Raw genomic sequence first — 24,054 nt, 5'->3', positions numbered from 1 at the left:
TGTTTCTATCACAGAACGGCCTGCTCTGCCCGCAAATGTGCCTGTGATTTTTCACAGGACTTGCATTTTACGAATAATTAAAGTTGAAATACTGTGCGCCTGATTTGCAAACGCGTTTTTCAATGGAAACACCCACTGAAAACCAACACGCTTGGTATATTAGGCCCAGAGCACCTGGTTGTATGCTATAGTGACTTGCCTGGTATGGAGTCTTAGGTCAAAGTGGGCCGCAGGATCATTTTACTACAACCCGTTCGCCTAATTACCTCTGCCGAATGTTTCCAGGCACTGATTATGTAAAAGGAAACTGCCAAAAGAAGAACATAACGGTATCTGAAAAAGGTGAATGAAAATGCAAAAACGAAGAAATTAGAGCCTCTGGGAGCAATATGAAAGATCTATTGTAAAGGGTAGACCCTAAAGGGGAAGCCGAGTCGAGACAAAGAAGGGAGAAGCAAACAGTGCAGGTAAAAGTGAGGGGAGCAAAATAAATAAGAATAAAAAAGAAAGAAACATGGAAGGAGTAAAAGAGGAGAGGAAGGAAAGAAACAAGAGGAGAAGTAGCCCCTGCCATAAAAAGCAAAGGTAAAAAAGGAACGCAAAAAAGCAAAGAAATATAAACAAAGATAATAAAAGGGAACGCAAAGGGCAAAAAATAGATAGAAAAAGGCAAACAAAATCCGAATAAACAGGTAACCTACCGATATAGGCATTAAGTACCCCAAAAAGCATGCAAAGAGGCCCAGGAGCATTAGTTAAAACAAATATGCAGTACCAAATAGCACACTCAAAGTGCAGCCCTGTCATGCCTCTTCCTAATACTTCCTAATACTTTCTTTTTAATTGTTTGGGTGTTCAAAAAGCGCCACAGATATGCAATACCCTTCAAGGCGCGTAAATAACACTCATCTGCCTATCACCCAGCTCAAACACACCAATTCTATTCAATGGTTGGGGGAATACATGTGATTTAAGAAAACACCCCCTGTGAAATCAGAAAGGACCACCGTGAAGGATGCATCTGGGATATGGGTAAAAGACACAATAAGACAATTTTCGTATTTACTTTGGTTGCAAGTCTTACCATTCCAGAATTCCATGTACGAAGCTTCAAAACACCAGGCAGTGAAACTCAGCCTGGCCCGGGCCAGCATAACAGAGAATGCTTGTGAAGTGTAGAAGCACGCAGACCTCTCTTGACTGGCAACTCCCATCACCCTGCCTCCTGGTCACAGTACTTATTTTATAAGGGTGAGTCATGTCCGGGAAACAGACAACAGTGCCAGCCAGTTACATTAAAACTCTATAAATAAGGTCACCCTTTGGCCTGGGTGTAAAGCCAAGCATTCGTGTGCTAGTTTGTTTCATGCGCTGTGTCGGAGGCTGGATATGGATCTGTGTCTCCTTAGTTCAGTTTTTTGCTCTTTCTGCTTATTTGATTGCTGATGTGCTGTAGAAAGGTCTGCCATTGCACACCTGCCAAATACACATCCAGAACCCATCTTGGTTCATGTGTTGCCATTTTTCAGGATGGGTCTTGCTGTTCAGGCTATTGACCTGGAGACCTTACACACAAGGGGCTTGGGGGTCCCCTATCTGTCATCCCCTGTGGTGGTTGTTTCCATTTGTTGATAGTCCTTTGGGCCTCATTACGGCTTTGGCGGTAGCCATGCTGCTATTGGCGGCATGGCTGCCTCCAAAAACGGGTCCGGGTTCCCTGAATGGGGAATTACCGGGCCATTCTGAGTTTGGAGGGCCCGGTAATTCCTCCCTCAGGGAACCCGGTCCCGGACCGTCCCCATTCCCATTCGAGCCCCCATAGGGCTCAATGGGAATGGGTGCAGGGAGCTAACAACGGGCCGATTACGACCGGCCCGTTGTTGGCTCCCTGGTCCCTTCGCGGGACCCGGTAAGGATGCCTGGTGTTACCAGGCGTCCTTACCGGGTCCCGCGAAGGGACCTCGTAATCAGGCGGAATGGGTTTAATGGGTCCGCATCCATTAGCGGCACCCGTTAACCCATTCCGCCTGACTCGTAATGAGGCCCTTTGTCTCTGGGATGGCAAGATCTGCAAGGGAGGGTGCCGTTCTGCTGCCTCTCATCGCTTGAATTATGAAGTGGATTGGAAGCTACAGCTTATCGGAGTTATGTTTCTTTCGCAATAATTAGAGTCATGGGGTTTTCGTTTATTTGGGTGCAGTAACCTTGCTGATTGCACTTTTTCTTTCTTCCCGACCTCCATTATTAAGAGAGCCCTTTCTGAACCTTGGTGTATCTGCATGGGGTGTTACATTTATCAAATCCTTTTCTACAGGCTCTTATTACCCACCATGTCTGTAAATCCTTCGATATCTGTTGGAAGGAGGGAGTGACAGATTGTGAAGGGGCTTTAGGTCAAACTCCTTCTGGTTGATGGAGTATTCATTTTGGCCAATTCCATCATGTTATGTGGGTCCAATCACTCCACCCATCTCCCTCCCCTTTTTTTGGAGTACCCATTTTTGTATCGCTGCTCCTCCATCTGTCCAGGGTCCTCTCGAAGCTTAGAAATTGCTGTTATGAAATGACTGCTGCTTTGCAGGAGTGCAAGCATGAGTAATGGATAAAACGCCTACTTACCGTAACACTACCACTAAACCAGCAATGATTACACACATAAAGGTGAAACAGGCACATTCTGACAGGTATGCTGCCTTTTCCTCTTTTGGTAAGGTGGGCCAAGGGCAGGTTGTACACATCAGGAGGGTGTTGTGCTAGCACAAAAGCCGTCCAAACAATAATAGCATTGTGGTGCCAAAATAAAATAATGTCCAATCATATTTCTGTAAACACAGAGTACTTACATTAAACTAGAAACACAAACACCTAACTACAAACACTATATCCCACCCCTGTAAGGGAAAACACAGCAAATGCAGACTTTGGAAAAACTCAGCACTCTGGGTTTGAAGACAAGGGTGCTCAGGCAATACATTTTAGCAACAATGTCAAGTTCACTGAAGATGTCTTAGAAAAAGGTAGAGAGTGGGGTCTTACTAGTCACCAGGGCACATTAAAGCAGGCCCGGGGAACTGAACCACTAAATGTATTCCTGCTCTTCAGGCTTTTTGGTATCTATCCAACCAGAAGCCTACGCGCTTTTGACACTGTGAAGGATTGCCGTCTGGCAAGTGTATAGAAAAGTCCTGCCGTTTTTTATTTTTACTAATAATAAAATGATGCGGATAATCCATCTCTGAAAGTGTAGTCTGCTAAACAGACAACCACCCCTTTCAGAAAGCATAGTGTATACGGTGCCCTGCTGCACCAGTCTGCTGATTTGCAGATCCTGCTCTCCAGTAGCACAGAGTAGGTGCAAAGGTCACAGCCCCTGTTTCACAGCTGCTGTGACAGCAAAGTCACCACTTACAGAGGTTGTATCCTAATCTGCATCTCTGATTCAAAACCATAATAATTATATTTAACTCTCTGTCTGGTGGCAGGGTAATCAAACTATATAATAAAAGGCCAGCTGTATGCTTGTCCGAAGCCGTCATTCGCCAACTTTACCTGTTACCACCACCAGAGGGAGCTGTTGCCTTATGCATACAACAATAAGAATTGAAGTTGCGCAGTAGAGACTGCCCGCTTTGCCTGTTATCACCACTAGAGGGAACTGTTGCCTTACACATACAATATTAAGACTTCAAGCTCATCTTCCAGGCGAACAAAATGTGTATTTCAACAATGATAACATACAATTAGCTGCAGCAAGGGTCCACAATTAGCTGCAGCAAAGGACCAAGACAGGGATGCCACTTTAACAGCATACTTCAAGTTGCAAACACTAAGAATGCGCAAAATGTTAAATGCTGAAGAAATTAAACTCATTGTATATGCCGGACAAACATTAGCACATTTACACAGGCTTTTACACTAGTCCCTAATAATAAGCTATTCCTGGGTTTTGGTATGGTGACTGATAGTTCACTCAATTATCTAAGCCACAACATACACATGTCAATGTTGTATGACGAGGCCAGCAATGGAAGGGAAATGTGGATTCTAGTCATAATGCCTGTGTCTGCTCAGCCTGCCGGACAAAGGTAGAAAGGCTGTGTCTTCTTTGATCCCATGGGCGGTGGGGTAGCTCCTCTCTAGCTCTTGAAACTCGCAGCAGGAGGACTCTTGGGAACCAAGCTTCAAAGGGACACACGCACCTCAAAAAGGCCAGCCTCACATCCTGGTGTTCCATACCAAAGTGCCTTTGAAGTTGCAGATCTAAGGAGGGGATAGAGTGAGGACAGTCCAACAGAGCAGAAGTGGCTGGTGGAAGGCTTCCTCAATCTTGATTTTCTGTGGGCTTCTCTTTCCTTTGTGTCTCCTAATACTTTCTGCAGAGCAAAGCACTTTGGGTATGAAGCAAGAAGACAACAGTCACTTGTTACATTGACAGGGCTTCAACCTCTTAAAGAAGGCTTGCTTTAATCCAACCCTTGGTCGCCTTTTGTCATTATAAGGAAGGGGCCTCCCACTCATTCTTGATTCGTCTTGGAATCTTAATGACAAAATAATGTGTTTGGACCCTGTTGGGAGAGCAGCCTCTTCCAAAGCGCTCTGCCAGAGGTGAAGACAGCTGTGTCAATACAGAGCCACTCACTGCTCCCTACTCATCCCAGGGGGCAGTGACTGTCTTGCTGGAAGGTGACAACCCTTTCCCAGTGAAGACAAAGGCTTTCTTTGGGGCAGAACCCAAAGGGTTTGTTTTGGTTGAAACTCGGTGCCCTACAATGAATACACAGGTGCCCCTGTCCAGGAAGGTCACAAGTAAGCAAGCTGATAATAAAATGACATTAGGCTTATATTTAGATTTGTTATTTGCCACCAGGTCACAATTATATGATTTCATTTAGATTCAGGATTGTCCATCATTAAAGGCAGTGCCTGACTGCTGGACTTTTATTTCCAACAGTTGCTGACAGGTATAAACATGCCATTTTGCTGCTTCCATATTTCCATATCACAAGACAGCTGCTGAGAGCTGTCAGTAGTGAAGGTCAGCAAACTCACGTATGCGCACTATGCTTTTCAAGCATGGAGCTTTATGAAAGGTGAGTCTTAATAGCAGATCTCACTTCCAGAGACAGAGCTACTTGCATTATTTTATTAATAAAAAAAAAAAAACTCAGGCTACTCTGCCCACACAAATGGCATCCTATCACAATTTCAGTACAGGTTCACTTCCTACCCCCTAACCCATCGCCCCCACTGTAATGATACTCGAATCAGGAACTGGGGTGCCACAGATAGATGGAATGAGCTACATGATTTTCTCTGTTTTTTGACTACACGATGATGCTAGTGCTATTTTGACAATGGATGTTCCTGGGCTTGGTTGGCCTTCTGAAATACGTCACTTTCTATTATATTACATTGTGGGATGGTAGTACTGTTTCTGTGACCCGTGGTATGTGCTTAATGTCATTTTAGGTGTTCAACAGGCCGTCTGGGTAAGGTGTTAATATGCAGGATGTGGCATAATGTTTGGATGGGTTATGCTCAATCCCTTCTTTGGTCCCACGAAGCCATGTCTCTTCTTGATAGAGAAGCACATACCTATTTGAATACACCATTGTTTAGTGCTTCCTTAAATGTGGGTGAGCTAGGAAGACTCGTGACATGGAACACCAGTGTATTTCGGATGCAGGTGCATAAGGACTTTCTCTTCTTCCATTTAGCCTGGGAGACAAAACAAGCATGAGGATTACATGCAGGTGTCTGGTGGGGTAAAGTAAGAGTGCATGTCCAAGTAGTCAAGCCCTCTGCCTCTGTATGGCTTGGAACCTGATACATTGCTAAGTTGTTCCAGTAGGCAGCAGTGGATTGTTTTCAAAGGGTTCCGAGTTGTGAGATTGTAAAGAAGAGACATTTTTAGGGAACTGATAGAAATTAAAGGCAGACTGTGAAGCCTTTGGCAAATACACTTTGGATATTTACAATGTAATTTGTTTTATTTACACCTTACCTTACTGAACCAATACAAGTGCTGGTCTCTCTTACAGATATTTATCAGTTGTTTCGTTTTCGTAAATATTGAGGTTTGATCACTTTTTCAACTATTGGACTTTGCTGAAAAATATTCACTGTTGGAGGCCAAGAGCATTGTGAAATATTACCAATGATCAAATGGTGCAGTGTCATAACTCGTTATGCCGTTTGATATGGCAAAATGGGTATTGTTGGCTTTGCTAATGAATATATACTCCATTTGGCTAAAGCTCACAAATGTTATAGAAAGAATGTTGTAATGAAAATAGTCTATCTAAAATCTTGTGTTTCGAATGCCGAAAAAGGTAGTGTGGGTTATTACATGTCATGCCTTGTGTAATACTTGGCCTGTCTTTCCATTCCTAATTCTATTTCCATTGCTAGCTCCACTGATCCAATTCTTTGGGAATAGATTTCCAGCAAGGTTTCCAATAACCCTTTTATCATTAATTCCTTTTCTTTTCTTTTCTTTCTGTGTCATCTTGCAATGCGTTTCTTCCTTTGCCTCTTCTGGAATCTGCAAACATTATAATTGCAATGAATGGTACTTCATTTTATGATGATCCTATTACAGAACCCTTTATTCAAATTTTCTTATGATTCATCTGCTTCTTTCAAATTCCCTCTAATTAACGCTCCTTTTTGCTCTGGTGATTTTCCTCTTTTAAAGTCAGCCAAGTTCTTCCTTCATTTAAAAATGTGCCTACATCCCTTCCTCTTATTGACACACTCTTGAAAAGAGTGCAGTCTCCTTTCTGTTAATCACCTATTGTGTACTTATCAGCCGGGCTTCTGGTCCTTCTGTAGTATCTAGACCATGACACTGTAGGGTTTCAATGATTTCCTGAGCTTTCTCGATCATGGCCATTCCTGTTTGCTGCTCTCTTTGGTCTATCAGCAGTGATGGATACAATATCGGTGTGGGAGACCGCAGTTCAATTTAATGGATTCATTTAGGTCAGGCACCTTTCCTATTTATTGCGGTCTACCTAATGTTTGTGTTTTATCAACCATTCTTAATAACATCTACATGGAGATTCTGGGGAACTTAGTTGAGCACTCAAGTATCCCCATTACTGTGTGGATGACAACCAATTATTCTTACGGGGTCATCTGTGGTTGGCAATGAATGCTGAAGCATATGACTGGCTGCCATTGAGGGCTGGATGCTTAGATTCTGTTTTGCACCTCTTGCCTTTCCTCACTTCCTGTTCACCCATCGTTGTCCTCTTTGAACATTTTTGGTATTTCCCATACACTGTTTTCTTCTACCAAATCTATTGTCTTCATCCTTCACGTTCAATTTTGTTGTCCTGTGTCCCTCTTGGTTTTTGCCTCTCATTTCTGAAAGCTATGCTCCACCCTGAAGTATGTTTAATTTGGGGTAATAAAGAATGTTTGATTTCAAATCTTGTTATCAGTTCTTACAAAGATACAAAGCAAACAGCTATGTAAGCCATAATATATTTAAGAGACTTGCAAATTGGGGCTATGCATAAACATAAGGCTAGATTCTGATGAGATGAAACGTCTGGGAAGGAAGGGATGAGTTAGAGAGATGGTGAAATAAGATGTAGAGTGAGCTTAGTGTGGGGGCTAGTGTGCAAGCCTGGCCGACGGTATATTAAAAGTCCTACCTCATTAATCGTCGCAGAAATAGGAGTGGTTACACTAAAACTGTATTTTTAGGTGCAGCATTGGTTTTCAATGTTTTAAACTTGACACATGGAATTGATTCTGCCAGAAGTCATCACTGTTTTTTTTTTGGTTGATATATGAATCAAGCTTATTCCCAAAATGTTGCTGATAAAGAATTATTGCATGTTTTTCAAATGCATTTTCAATACAGTTTTGTGTGGTAGAACCCAAATGTTTGATCACATTTCGTCAATGTTTTTACAGCTTCACTCCTTCCTTTCGCATTTGTTTAAACTTATGCTTCATCATTTTCAGATGCCTTCTAGCTAACTTCTTTATCTGATTAATTTGGCTGACAACTCTTTTCTTCTTTCCACTACTTTGATTTTTGGATTGTGATTGTGGTCCTCTTTCGGTCGTCTACCGTTCTGGTTCCTATGGGGTTGGGGATTATCCTGTTTCTTTTGCTATTGAACATTTTTTAACAGCTACTTTATTTTGATCTTCGTTTTCTTTTTTGTTTATCATTTCTAATGTCATTTTAAGTTTACCCTTCCTGGAGTAATGTTTTTTATTAAGTATCTTCAATCAAAACATGCACAATTTTATAATGCTTTTTCTTTAAACTAGTTTAATCTACTTTTTTTTTAAAATCAGAGGCAGGATAACTTTCTGTTGACACTAGGAAGATTAGTTGATAAAAATCTGTTTTGTTTGGAAAAATGAAACCCATCGTTTTGAAATACTGACACTGGTGATTTATTTCGTATGTGTTTGCACCCACTGGCAAGGCATTAAAACATCACACTCTTCAATACCAAGTGTATGCTGACGACACCCAGCTCTACCCCTACCTGAAGAATGGACTGGTGAGCATGGATTATTTCACCACTGTCTAAATTACATATATCATGGTACATGCTGGGGGCATAGAAGAAAAACACGTTTTGGCTCAGGTGGCATGCATCCTTGGGTACAGCCCCACCCTCAATACAGAAACCAAAGAACTATGGTGTACATTTTGACTCAGACTTCACCCCAGATAAACCAAGTTGACAACGGTATCAGCTCCTACCACTCCTCAACCAATAACATCTTATATTTCCAACAGACCAATCACTGCATGGAAGTAACAAGAGGGGCTTGGATTATTTCAGCATAATCTACAGGACCCTTCCCAAAGAATTATTAGATAGGCTACAGAGGCTGCAAACTTGACACAATGTGAAATCCACCATCACATAAAACCTGCCTTGCATGTCGTCACTCGCTGCCAATGTGCGTGGAAGCTGGTTCTCCACTGCTACCAGGTTCTTCTCGTCTACCAAAGAGTGCAAGATCCACCTCTGAAGTCCTGGTGGCACAGGTCACAGTGCCTGTCCCTTGTGAGTACAAAGGTAGAGATGTTTGAACACTTTCCATTTGTTCGTAGTCCTCCTGCCCACAACTCAAGGTACACAAGCAGTTACTGCAAAAAGCCGAGAATGAAGAAATATCTTCACATTCTAGACAGATCCTTGCTGTGGGTCTGGAGCAAAAACCAATCTGATAGCGCAAGACACAGAACTCAAAGTCAGTTAGAAAGGGGATACACTTTGCTTCCATCCAGACTATAACTGCCATTTGCTGCAGTGCCTAACCAAACCCTTCCTCATACTAATCACCCCCCAACCTGCCCATTAGCCAAACTAACACCTAAAGCCATGTAAGAGCCAACCTAGCAAGCACAGCTGAGTGACACTTGAAAGCTGGGTAATCATTTGTATAGCACAAAGCAGCATCCCCTTGCGCATATTCATATGTATGTTCGGAACTAGCCCATTTCCTCGCAGACCAGTTTGCTCGAGGTCCATTTGGTCATGTATTTCTTACCACATTTTACCAGAAAATGTAGACAGGGGGTTGGGTTTGAGTATTTAGAAATGTCTGGGGATGTGGAGAGGGTGTGCAGGGTTCTCCCTCCACATTTTCTGCAGTAAAATGGGGTTAAAAAGAATTTCACTAAATGGGTTTCAAGCAAACTGCTGCAAGGACACATCATAGATCCATACATTCTCATGCTGCTCTGTGATTACCAAGCTAGGTTCTGCCCTAAATGCAGGACTGAAACAGCCACCATCTAGGTAGTCAACATCACCCTTGTTGGGATGGAAATGAGTATATCCCACACCCTAAGCGCTTTCAGGTGAGGCAAATCCCCTACAAAATAGTGTAGTGTATAAGGGGGGAGAAAAACGCACTATGAAACTCAGTGCGAAAGCAATATTGCACGAACAGCAGATGCATGGTATTAAGAGACACAGAGAAAGAAACACCATTTTGTAGTTATGGCGAAAACACAGGCTTGTATGACTGCGCTGCACCAGCCGAGCTCCATGGAAAGATTTCATTAAGCCCAACACCCTCATGGCAGAATGAATGCACGCCGTCAGTTCCCACGGAAGTCCGCTTCCCCCATGTCCCTTTACTGTTGCAATCATTTAGTATCTTTCAGAGGAATGCGCCCTGCAAGAGCATGAGACAACACCGGACTCCGTGCAGGTCCAACCATCACCACTAAGCTGCCAGTAGGCATTGAATCCCCACCCAGGCAGCCCAGAGTCAGCCTCACCCCACAGCCCCGACCCCCACACCCCTGCATTCCATGATAAGCAAGTGACCCTCCTGTCTCTACCAGGGTCAGACTGAGGCAAGAAATAGGCCTGTACACCCAAAAACCACCCCTCGCCTCAAAAAAAGTGGGCCTCAAACCATCATCCGTGAATCGCGTCAATTCACGACTTTACAGAAAACTCAGTCCCTAGACCGCCTCCGACTCCCAAATTTCACTTGTGCCCTCTAATCACCCCCACCTCTAGCATGATGGAATATGCATTTTGTTTGACCTGCAAATAGCTTGATTCCGGTTTCATTTTCTCATATCCTCGGCTTTAGCCAAAGATATCGATTGCATCAAGAGAAAAACAAGATGGCGATCGTTTCATTTCTAAAAACACCCGGTTTCGGGTAAATCCCCAAATATCTCTGTCTATGTTTGGTAAGGGGCACCCCTTTCTCCGTCAAATATTTATCAAACTCCTGGACCGAATAACCCCAAACACACAGAAAATGCTACTTATCGAGGGTTCATGTGTCTGTTGCATTTGTGTAAACACTTGAGAAAATGATAACATTCCTTTTGTTCTTTTTTTTAAAAAACAACATCACATAGCTAAATACTTATTTTGCAGAACCAGACTCAAGGCATGTCTACTCATTGCCACCAGTAATGAAAATAGAGTTGCATTTAATAAGCAGTACAGCCAAATGCTGACACCAAAAAAGAGAACAATATCCAGCTTGGTCGATAAAATGCTGAGTCTAACAGTAATCCTGCCCAATGACACGATAAATTAACTGGATGCATGCATGTTATTTTTCCTGGCCAGGGGCCTTGACATCATATTATGGTCTGACGTCACAGAAAAAAATAGTAGCCAAAAGGGAAAGCTGCATTTTAATTAACTTATGAAAAACGCAAAGGGCCATGCAGCAATACATACCTATGTAGCAAGTGAATTCCTGCTGCATGCACACAAATGCACACATTTGTGTAATAATTCTACCCTCCACCCTAGTGTGTGCTCTGCAATAGGGCCTTTGAGAGAGGTGAAATCCATTTCTTCTTTGCCCTGGCACACATTAAGGCTGGATACAAATTTACAATAACAAAACTTGGCCAGATTGAAAGAGGAGAGCAACTGATTCTCTAATTCTAATTTGGGTGTGGAGGAATAGGATAGGAGTTCTTCCTGGTCACTGCTGCTTATAGACTGGACTGGAGCCTAGGTTGGCCGGGATCCTGGGGGGAGACAGAAGGTGTGCATAATGAAGCCTGCCAACGTGGTTTAAGTGTGCTATACACAACCACCTTACATTACACTGCATTGAAGATATACAATCACTAGTGGTTACTTACCCACAGTGATGGGCTCGCCTGGCTGGCCGTTGGTAGCTCTGCTAAAGCCTGGCTGGAGTGGATACTTGAACAGCGACCTGCCTGCAAAAGCAAAGTAAAGATAACGAAAACCCAATAAACACAGTATATATCATTCAAATACAGTACAGGGCTTGTAACAAAGATATGATGAGCACCAAAGCATCCTCCAATAGCTAGGGGCTAAACCATAGATAGTCTGTCACAAACAAAGGAGTAGAACATCCAGGACAATAAATGCTGAGTAAAAAAACAATAGAGGATGATTTGTGACGTGTTGATGTATTCCTTATTTTATTTAGAGGATGCAAATTGTGAAAGAATTTCCAGATAGTAACGTGCTAGTTCAGGGAACTCTGGGATTTCAGTAAACAGGTAAAGGAGTGTGTGCGTGTGTGTGTGAGAGAGAGAGAGAGAAAGAGAGAGAGAGAGTGAGAGAGAGAGAGAGAGAGAGAGAGAGAGAGAGACAATGGGGACACTTTGAAACACAATTTACATGATGTATAAGTGCCTTACAATGCACAGTAAATAAATAAATAAAATTGAGGGAATGAGGGCAGAAGGAAGAGGAGTAGAGAGGGGGGCAGAAAGAGAGACAGAGAGAGATAGATAGTAGTAGTGGGAAAGAGAAAGACAGTGAGAGGGAGAAATAGACACAGGTGGTAGAGAAAGAGAGAGAGAGAGAGGGTGGATCCGTACCCAGGGGATTGTTCTTCTGAAATCCACATGCTCATTAGGTTAATAAAACGCTTTTCAAGTCCCCATACACTCCAAGGCACAAGCTTTGATTTCCAAGACAGCAATCATCAGGTTGGCTCATGAAAAGAAAATGCACAACATGTACCAGCCTTAACAATCTGTGCTTGCATTACCACTGTAACACATTTTCATACTGCCTCTTGTCCCAGTTCTGCCCCACCCATGTCACTCTTCTTGTCCAAGTATTGCTGAAAGCTGCTTTCCCTGCTCGAATTCCACCCCATTGCTGCCATTGCGCTGCCGCATATGAAATTGAATGGAAACTCGTTCCACTAAAACACGTGCATAGCAAATACAGGCTATTACTTCTTTGTATGCAAGTATGTTCGTAGGTAGTAACAAAATTACATGCTATCCCCAACTTTGTATGTTCCAACTTAACTGTAAAGTGTGTATCCTTCTATGTGGATTCATATGAAGGCACTAGCAAGGGAACAAGGGGGTTTCGCACAGTTTCTGGCTTGAATGATGATGCTCTTTCACCCAATCATGTAACAGTAAGCATGCAACAACCGTTCCACACAGCGCAGTACGCACTGCCCCTGTGCAGTGTCCTCCATGGCTGAACCAAAAATGCGAAATGCTGGTCTGGGCCAGTTTTTTGGGTTAAAGTGAGCCAATGTTTTGGCCAGTATGGGCCAGTAACAGTTTAATGAGTTACTTCACTATGCCGCTAGTAGTTTTGACCATTGTTGCTGAATCAATATTCTTTAAATTGCACAATTTGCATTACGTTTTATCAAAAAATACCCCCTTGGGTACTATTCAAACAGTCTCTCACAAAAGGAATGAATTGCTATTGCAACTTAGACACTTTTTCGTTGGTTCCCGAGACAATTGTACGGCCAGCCTAGTCTGACCCTAGACCCCCTTTCCCTGTGTAGACTAGTCATAGTGTGTGTGTGACAAATCCTGAATCACCCCCACTTACTTGCTGCCAGTGTGACACAGTGTTGCAGAGTGTTGAGTCGTCGACATCTCGTCAACGAGCAGAGTGCCACTGCCAGGCTAGCCCAGTGGTAGTGGCAGACTCGGGCCCCCGGCTGGCCGGCCCGACCGGGTATCACGGTGTGCGTTTGGGCCAGCAGTAGCAGTGACTGGTCTAGGAGTCCACGGCTGGCACTGCCACGGCACAGTCTGCAGGCAGGCACTGTCTGCAGCTGCCGGCACCAGGCACAGCACCTGACCTGACCCCAAGCCCCGCTTTCCTCTGTTGAAGCGAGGAACACAATCAAGGAACCTCTGCAAGCAACAGACCTTTCCTCCTTATCAAACAGAGGTTGACATGGACATGAAGGCAGACAGGGTCACAGTAAAGAGGGTTAGGGATGGTCTTGAGGAAATAGATTCTGAAACAGAACATACTAGATGGAAAGAAAAATAACAGTTCACATAATACCAGTGGAAACCCCAAACACCTGTAGACATGGGTACAGGTGGATTCTAAACTCCTAAAACCCTTAACTGAAGCAATAAGATGAATTGCTTATAAAACTCTTTTGCAGCATAAATATAATATAAGAAGAAAGCAACACCCAATACCCTAGCTGCTTTTGGGGGTTCTTTTAGAATCCATCTTGCTTCTGTTGAACCCAAACACTACCATGATAGTTTTGAGTTAGTCTCTGAGAGGTGTGGGTATTCCTGTTAAATAAAGTACTGTGGGCAATGCCAACATTGTATTTCTGCTTCTCGCTCCAACACTCAGTGGAGCAATGCACCGTCTCCAAGATGGCCACTCTGGCAGCATTCATGGGAAATGTAGTACCATGCACCTAGTGCCCTTAATCTGAGTGCTAGCTCTGCAGCTCTTTGGGATGAGCTGTATGAGGGTCAGCCTGCTGTGGCCAGTTCTGTGGGCTGAATGGAGGTCAGCTTGCTCCTACAGGGTGTATCTGTTGCAATGCCACCACATCCAGAACCAATCCCCATGGCAGCATGTTTTGATTATTCAAAAGGAATTGAATTTTTTTAGAACAAAGACGCAAATTAAGATTAAGAAAAAAAAGATCTGAGGAATAAATTTTCTCAGCACCCCATGTTTTCAACGTGAATGATGTGAATCGGATGAATTATAGAAAAAAGATAAATATCTATAACCCAATTGCTGTTAATTATCAGTTTTAAAACCACTGATTTGATGATGTAATCATAGCAATAAGTCAACATGCATATAGAAAATGCAACATGTGTGGCTGTGGAATGCCTCTGAGCGGTTATGATCAAATGATAAAACACAAAACCGGAGTGGTTTGCAAATATCTCTACAACCCTCAAGTTGCTGTAAAGAAACAAACACGCAGTTATAATTTAAGTAACTTTTATATTACATGACACTTTTACGACAGAAGCACAATTCTTTTTTAGAGACATTTCAATTTAATGCACACTACAAATCCCAGAATGCATGACTTTGATCAATTAAAGTCTGCGACTGGGCAAATGGGTTCCAGCCAGCAGAATTCACCAGTCCCTTGTGGGGCATGACAAACTTTCATGGAGGGAAGTTCAGGGAACCCATAGCTCTGTGGGGTCAATTACCGTTTTTATGCCAGGCCTATTGCCAAAGCGTGGCCCTGCATCAGCAACGACTTCAAAACAGGCAAAAGCATGGCCATCAGGTGACTGAAATGACACGACCATCAGTAAGATGTGACCAAAACCTTCCTCTTACTCTTTAATTAAATGCCTTCCTTTTCTGGTGGTGCCACCAGTTGTGAGACAAGGTTCACTGAGTGATGTTGTGCAGCAGTTGCGGGACCGGATCTGACGCTGGGTGGTACCAGAGATAAAGAGTGGTACATCACTAGGGCACATAGTTCTTATCGGATGGCACTGCATAAGGCAGTGTTTACAATGGATCCTTTAGGGTCGGTCTGCCTGTCTCACAAGTTGTTTAACCAATGACCACTGGTTACAAATATATGTGGTTAACTCACAGATCCAATTCTGCACAAGCAATGGAAATGACTCCAAAGCGAATATTGTGTCTTCTTACCCTGTCCAAATGATGAGCCCAATTTCAAGGCAAGCAAACAATCCAAAGTGGTGGCGACACAACAGCTCCTCTCCTCTGCTGTTGCGCTGCCTGCTGCTGAGGGCAGCTGAGCCACGCTGAGGGTGAAGTGAGAAGAACTTAGGTGGCGGGTGCTGCCTGCCGCTGTACTGCAGTTGCAGACTGCTGCCTCCGTGTGTGCACCCAAAATGCCCAAGCCCAGCCAATATTGCTGTCGTTCCCTGGCCCCAGGGCACTCAGACAAAGTTGCTTTCAAATTTGCAAGTGCAACAATTTGTTGTTGTTACTTGGCACCTGCAAAGTTGAAAGCAATTTGCAAATGGAGTGTACTGTACTTATGTGCAGTGTGCAAGGTCAGGCCCAGCTCAGGCAGAGTGTCACAATTCGCACAGGAGCGCGGCGTGGCTTGCGCCAGCCACGCCGTCGCCGGTGGAAGTCATACTAGGCCTGAGGCCAGTGATCATGGCCCCTCTTGTCTCCTTGTCACCTAAAAACCCGGTCCAGGGTGGCTTACTCTAAAACTGGCCCCAGGTCCTCAAGGTTGTTCGGCCCGTGGCCGAATGACAGATAGCCCCATTCCAACCCTGGTCCCAACACAAATCAAGGGTCCATTAAAGATCTAAGCATGTGCGACTGTTTTTCCCCCAGCATAAAATACATACTTTGTAACACAAGGGTCAATGGGTCAATGTGACTGTATTTTATCCTCCCTTCCCCTGGCACCACCAATTCCCAAGCCGCCCAGGTGCATGCCACAGTGATATAGTACATAGGCTTAGCATACTAATTTAGAAACAACATTGTACTTTGCGAGTGCCCTGACCTTCACCAGCCTCAAAGATGAGGCCAGCTGACCCACAGGGAGCCTGACTGACAGCGATGTACTAACCAATGATAGCCTGGCATCCCCTATGGAGCAGGCCCATGTATATAGTATCGCCAATCATGATGCTGATTTTTACTTTATGTGATGAACCCAACAGGCCTTTTAAGCTCTTGTTTGTACCAGGACTAACCAGAACGTTCTCTAGCAGAAGAGTCCTTTGCTGATATTTTGTATTCTGTACAATTAAAGCTGTGTCATCCTTGCAAGCTATCTCCTGGCCTATTTCCCTAGAGGGTTGTATTCACTCTGTAGTGTGTGTTAAAAGGGACTTGCCTTCACCCTTCAGATTCTCAACAATGGGGATCTGTGCCTGCTAGTCCTCCTGCACCTCTGAGCTGCATTCAACTCAGTTGAACCTTACACGCTACTCACTCTCTTTGCATATAGGATGGGCTTCTTTGGCACTCTCCTAAAATGGTTCACATCCTTCCTATATGACAGACATTAGGCTGCACAGCTGGGCTGCCTCGGGTCTGAACTCCACCCTGTCAACTGTCACCTGTTGGGTCCCTTATGGTTCCATTCTCTCCTCTCATCTCTAACCTCTGTATGGAATCGCTAGGCTCACTTTTAGATGGCTCCAACATTGCAATAAACCAGTACACATTTGTACCTAACCATCAAGGATCCAAAATATATTTCTCACCTTTGCTCAAGCCTTGAAACCATTCAAATGTGAATGACAAATGCCTACTTAAAGCTTGTCACCTCTTCATCCAAGAACCCATTATATGGTGGCTGGACGAAATGCACTTGGAGGGGTTTAATGCTAAACTCACCTGCTCTTCAAAATCCAAAGGCTTCATTGTGAATACCAATCTATGTTTCAAAAAGGATGTATCTGTTTTGGCCATAGCACAATTGGTCACAACCGAATTGACTGTGGTCAAATCGGCCATGAAGCCAATTTTGCTGTGGCCAAAACCGGCCTGTTAAAAACCTCCCACCGACCCGCACACACACCCCCACCGAGCCCCGACTTTCCTTTTCACTGTCCAGGCCTACAATGACCCTGCAGCATCGGATCTGTCCCTCCTACATGGGTCAGATCGGATGCCGCATGGTCCGCTTTTCTTTTTTTTGTTCCCCACCTCCATACCTCTGGAAGCGGGGGACACCCCCGCTGCCCCCAAAGGCAATCAATACCAAACATGGGGAGCGGGGGACACCCCTACAGCCCCTGCTCCCCATGTTTGGTAGTGATTGCCCAAAATGGTTGTTTCAAAATGACCAAATGGTACTGGCCGAATTTGGCCAATTGTACCATTCGATCAATCCGAAATTACCAATTTGGGTAATACCTTCAAAAATTCCATTGTGAAAAAGGCACAAACAGCTTGGTATTAGATCTATCTACGCTGCAAGATCAAGACCTTCCTCCTGCCTGAGGACCGAACAGTGGTGCAGGCCCTAGTAATCTTATATATTGTTGGGGTTAACAACCTCCTCACAGAGTTTCAGGCTGCTCACATGGACCCCCTTCAAAAAAGCTCACCATGCTGCAGCTCGCCTAATCACCGGCTCTAGAAAATGTGATCACATCACCCCCATCTTGCCCAAATTACACTGGCTCCCTATCCCAGGTTGGATATGGTTCAAAACTGCATGCTCGCCTACAAGGCAACCATTGTCAATACACTGGACTACTTGATGGTCAAACTAAACACATTGGGCGCTGCATCAGTCATATTGCAGTAAAACCATCACCAGACTGGAATAGAAATGGGCTCACAAGGAGGAAATTAGGGAACAGTCCTTCTCATGCTACTCTCCAATCCTCTGGAAGGCCATCCCGGTAGTAATCTGGACTGCTCCAATCCTTCTTCAGTTAAGGACAGTACTGAAGACCTCTTTAACAACAACAGCTTTGGCTAGCCTGGATCCCGGCTATCTTGTGCACACCCTCATCCTTAAAGTGTACTGTGATACTGTTATTACTAATGTTTACTTGATGAATTCATACATTCACGCTACCAATGTTTTGCTCTACGACCTGTACAGTGCTCCATTGCTCTAGAGCTAGGTTCACACATCCCACCTTCTTCTTCTAACACTGCTAGCTAATCTATGCACAGCATGTGATCTAAGCAGATTCCACAAGCCTCAGAAGGGATACATTACTCACCGTAATCGTATTTCTGATGCTTGTATCTGCTTAGATTCACATGCGCCCGCCCTTCCTCCTCTCTGAGAGAAGGCACATTGATGCTGGTAGTCTTATCTATCTTATCTGCTTGGATACTCTGTACTCACGCTACTCCTCATGCTACCTCATGTCAGAAAAAATACAATCTGCACGCATGAGGGATCATGGGTACAGGGGACGTCACACTAGGGATAGTATTACTGGCACACCCTAGTTCGAGTTTCGAAAAACAAACTGTAATACTCTGCAGCTTCCACTAGATGTCAGCCTATGCACAGCATGTGATCTAAGCAGAATATATATATATATATATATATAATTTGTTATTGTTTATGGTTTAAAACAAACCTTTACAATTCATCACGCTAAATCACATGGACAACACATTTTAAATTTGTTCTTATTCCAATACATCAAAAAAAATTGATAAAAAGAACACTAACATGACTCCCAAGTAAAACTCAAATGGTCAAAACACCCTGAAAACTAAACAAAATTTAATTTCCATAAAGCTAAAATCTTTAGAAATATCATCACAGTAAGTGTCAGAGCTACAAATCTGCCTCTCAACATCCTTAACCATAAGTTCCCTGAGTCTACATGCACCAGATTGTTGACACACTGCCCAAATGATACAATGTGCTGGGGGTGGGCAGCACGGGACAGAATAGTAATAGATGTTTTAAGTCTTCCTTTACCTTCATATTGCAGCAAAATCTGCAGAAAGCCTATTGCTTGGAGAACTTATTTCGGATACAGACCATCTCCTTCAGGAATAACACATTGAAACAAAATCTCATAAAATTGCTCTAATATCGCCAATCAGGAAATGTTATTACATAAGGTTCTGCCACTCCCACCCTCTTATGAATACTTCACAAGTGACCATAAAGAGTGAGGTGAGATAGGGCCTCCCTTGTTCTAATCCAATTTCTTATTATCACGATAGCTTTCACCTTGGATGGATTCGAAATCAGTGTGCCAATTGTTGTGTCTAAACCCCTAAATTGTTCTTGACAATAACTTGCAAAGACATTTATGTTGGGGGAGGTATTTCCATATGCTGTTTTTCCGTTATCAGTATACATAGTATCGGACGGTGGAAGGAGACATTTCCGGTACAATGCCAACTGCTTCCACACTACCTCACTGTGCAGTGATTGCAGGTCCAACTCCTATCGTATGACATCTAGGGGGACACACTGCGGTATAAAATAAAGTGTCCTTCTCCAAAATGAGGCTTCATAGTAGTCTAATTCCTCCAGCAACCAAATGGGGACGAACTCTAGACCATACAATAATTTTGGGAACACTTTGCCGGTCTAACATTTTAAAACTGGTTGTAAGGAGACCTTTCCAAACTTAGTGCGGATATTCATCATTTGAGCAGCAAGCATATTCACTTTTTGTTTTAAAGTCTCTCTATAGAATGTCTTATTTGGATGGGCCGAAATGTGAAAGCCCACCTATCTAAGATTGTCTATTATCCCTAGTGTGACCATAAACCAGCCATGATTACACTTCCTATCCTTTTTGCATATCTTCATCACTTTTGTTTTTTGGGGGTTAATTTTTCACTTATGGACCTCCATATACTCAGCAAACACTGTGATTAAAAGCTGTAGACCAATCAGTGTCACATCAAAGGGAAGATAATCATTGGCGTACGAAAGCCAAGGTATCTTTATCCGACCCACTTTGGGGGTAATAATAGTCAACTTACCCAAGGCAACACCAATGTCTGCCACATTCAAATTAAAAAAGCAGGGTGCCAACACTCACCCTTTCCGTAATCCTTATTTCGTATTAATAGCCCTCGACATCACCCCTGATTATTTAACCTCTCCTGGATCGTAGTCCCTGACTGGAGATCAGTTCAAATTTTGAGGAGACCAATGGGCATACCCCAACTGTATAGTTTTGCCCATAATAAATTCTGATCCACTGAGTCAAATGGAGTGGAGAGATCCAGTGAGACCATATAAATTAGTGGAGAGCTTTTGGCCCCCGCCTGTATCTGTAAACAGTGCATAAGGAAGCCATTGCAATCCGCCCCTACATTTGGCCGAAAACCGGTTTAGTCATTATTTAGCAAACCCTCTGCACTTGCCCGTTGCTCCACCTTTTCCAATATTATTATGGGCAAAACTATCCAATATTATGCCCACGAATATCCTACTGTCCCGTCAAGGAGCGTTACCCGGTGTTAGTCTATTACCTTTCTTATACATTGGATTTACGTAAGCATTTTTCAAGGACAGTAGTGTCCTCAGTAGACCAATAATATCACTGAAAAGGACATATAATTTAGATCCTGCTTTAAGACAGTATTAGTGAGTTGATTGGGCTGGTTGCCCTAGATCAACTTGCTCGCCTAATGAGGGACCCTGTCTTCCAATGTAAATTCTAGGCTCCATTCTGCATCTTTATTGGGGGTGATCTGGACAAAATTGCACACACTCTCTCCATACAGATCATACAGATCCTGGAAATGTCACACCCACACATCCTCTGGTATGGGATTAATTTTGGCCACCTCCTATTTGCCTCCAGTGCATTGATAGTGGCCCAGAACTTAGCCTCTGAGTTTCCTGCCATAATGGCCATCATAATTTTCCCGTCCCGCCAGAGGAGTAGGTGTTGATGGGCCTTAGACCAGTTTTTTTTAATATCTTTGTCTCTCCTGTTTCAGTAGGGTAACAACACTATCCATGTCCCTGCCACTGTGCTGATATCTCTAATTATCTTCCTGCTTTGCTTTTTGTGTTCATATACAACCTTATCAAATCTATGCACGTGAAATGTTGCCAACTTCTGTTTTGATCTCGACTCTAATAGATGTTTGATAAATGATGAATTACACGACCAAACCCTCCTATAACGAATAGCTGAAGTTTATGCTCCAATGTGGTAATATTAAAGGTCACTTTCATCTTATTATTGAATCAGGCGATTCTATTATCACTCCATCTTAACCTTTTTCGACTGCAGTTTACCTCCCGTGCTCTCCTGCCACTACTTTCACCCTTATGTATCATGTTATGGAACTACGTGACAAGCATGTTGTGGTCACTCAGGCAGGTTTCCTTAATATGAAGGTCCGAGCAAATTACAGCAAGGCCTTGGGAAACATATAATCAGTTGTGGGGGAAAAGTTCTCCCTATGGCAAGTAGGGCGATTCTGGGACATACCATTCATTTGATCATTCAACATAGATAAGATGCAATTCTCCATTGTTTGCCTCCACATCCTACCCTGCCTGATTTTGATTGAGACTCCCTTCTGGCCCAACTCCCTTTAATAGCAGGTTAATACATGATTTGATAGCCATCAAACACAGGGCACACTGTCAACCAGACTTCTTTTAAGATTAGAATTGTGTGGAGACTCAAGAGTGTGCATAACTCCTGATTATTTAACAGCTCATTAAACTCATGGACATTCCACAAAATACATTTGAAAGGAGTGCGTGCGCTAAAGATGTTGATTTGATTCCTTCACCTGGGAGACTAAGTCTTTTAAGGCCACAGCTAGCCATGGCCATTTGTTCACATTTGCACAGTTAGGCTGCCAGCTCGAGCTAACCTCTCGTTCCTTGGAGCATGGCAGTAGATGTTTTACTACCTCTCGTCCCTCCCTCTTAGGGTATCTGCCATCATCGAGTTCTTTGAACACTATTCCCTCCGTCGGGTTTCCTTCGAGACATATGGATATAGATCATAGCCTAGTTGCCTCAGACGATTCACCTCCTTCAATAGCACAAAATGCTGCTGGGTTTCCTTTGAGACATAGTGAGATAGATCATAGCCTAGTTGCCTCAGACGATTCACCTCCTTCAATAACACAAAATGCTGTTGGGTTTCCTTTGAGACATAGTGAGATAGATCATAGCCTAGTTGCCTCAGAGGATTCACCTCCTTCAATAGCACAAAATGCTGTTGGGTTTCCTTTGAGACATAGTGAGATAGATCATAGCCTAGTTGCCTCAGACGATTCACCTCCTTCAATAGCACAAAATGCTGTTGGGTTTCCTTTGAGACATAGTGAGATAGATCGCCGCCTAGTTGCCTCAGACGATTCACCTCCTTCAATAGCACAAAATGCTGTTGGGTTTCCTTTGAGACATAGTGAGATAGATCACAGCCTAGTTGCCTCAGACAATTCACCTCCTTCAATAGTACATTGTGCACAATCCTCAAAGGGATCGATAAAGTAACTCTATCATCTCTTGCCGGATCCACAAACTCGACAATGTCAATATCCTTAGATGTAATTAACCTAAGGCTAGGTATTTCATAAAAAAAGATCCCACACATTTGCCTGATTGAATATTCCTGGCACGCCCTTTTTAAAGAGGAATTCCAGGAGCAGTTTCGGAGGACCCTGTTGATCTTCGTTGCCTAGTATCCCCCTTACTTGTTCCTAGGTCGGCTCCAGATTTATTTTTCCAAACTGGCATGGCTTCCAACGCCTGTAGGTTCAGACCTGGTGGGTACTCTACCCTATCTCTGGACTTATCCTGAGCCAGCGGCAGAGCAAAGGGTCGAATTTCTTGGGATAGCGTTGGGGCAGATGGACATAGATGCCCCCACATTGGGGGTTACTGGATCTGTGAGGGTATCAAAGTCTGAGATTCCACATCCATTCTTGAGGCAAGCTTATCTTGGGAAATGGAATTGACCCTGGCTCTAGGGAACATGTCTCCCGGCTCAAAACCAGTCCAAGAGCCTACCTTGAAGACATATTTAGCTTCCTGATTTTCACCCAACCCTTTTTCATCGAAATAATAATAATAATGATAATAATAATAATAATAATAATAATAATAATAATAATATGTAACTGAGCACTATGAAGTACCAACAAGGCAACAGGTTAACCCTACATAATACATTTTTTCGATTCATTAGACAGTGCGACCAAACTATGTATTTAGCATTCTTGTTAAAGAAGCCTTCATTTTCTATATTTATATTTGTCAACAGTTTGTTTGGAATGTTTTCTTTTTCGGTTAATATGTGCACTGTTTGGGGTGTTTTGGCTTTCTTTTCTGGAGCAGACAACTTAATATTTCATTGTTGGCCTTGTTATTTTTACCGTTGGCTCTAGTTGTTGGTTCAAGTTATCCCAATTATAAATCTGTACCTCTTCAATCCACCTCTTCTGAGAGTACCTGGCCATACTGCATGCGGAGAAGAAGTGCGGCCACGCCCTGGGTTCACATCCCTTGGTCTTCACTGCAATGTCATCCTCAGTGCCTTGTGCGAGATTTCTGTGATGAAAGTGCTGTGCCGTAGCTCCCAACCTTTTTAGTCACCAAGGCGGGCGAAAAAACCCGATTTTCTTTTTGGCGGGTGAGGGGCGGCGGGTGAGGGGTCCATAGAATTGAATGGGCATATGAGGGACTTGGTGGGTGATTCGTCTGCTTTCAAGGCGGGTGATACCTGCCAAAAGCGGGTGAGTTGAGAGCTATGGCTGTGCTTAGCGCAGTCGCATACCCCACACGGCCAGGAGAGCAGCCTATGTTTTCAATGCCAGGAAAGGGAACTGGGGGTCGCAAAGAGAGTGATCTTTGACAGTGACAAAGCCTCCAAGTAAAACAAAA

The 24,054-nt window shown here is 43.5% G+C and overlaps 1 protein-coding gene across 2 annotated transcripts in view; it reads right to left on the bottom strand.

Moving 5' to 3' along the window:
- The window catches only part of FHL2 (four and a half LIM domains 2), a 477,249-nt gene that overhangs the window by 374,295 nt on the left and 78,900 nt on the right, over positions 1 to 24,054 (bottom strand). The window contains exon 2 of one of the 2 annotated variants that reach the window (XM_069636912.1): positions 11,624 to 11,704. The gene's annotated coding sequence lies outside the window, so the exon portion shown is untranslated. Of the gene's footprint in view, positions 1 to 1,084; positions 1,190 to 11,623; positions 11,705 to 24,054 lie in introns of those variants that run through there. The other variant, XM_069636913.1, reaches the window with a different exon arrangement.

This window comes from Ambystoma mexicanum, chromosome 7p (genome assembly GCF_040938575.1).
Source record: "Ambystoma mexicanum isolate Mex_15411 chromosome 7p, UKY_AmexF1_1, whole genome shotgun sequence".
In the NCBI taxonomy this organism is placed as follows: Eukaryota; Metazoa; Chordata; class Amphibia; order Caudata; family Ambystomatidae; genus Ambystoma; species Ambystoma mexicanum.
Note: the sequence above shows the minus strand (reverse complement) of the source record. Positions and strands in the feature narration are given on the sequence as shown.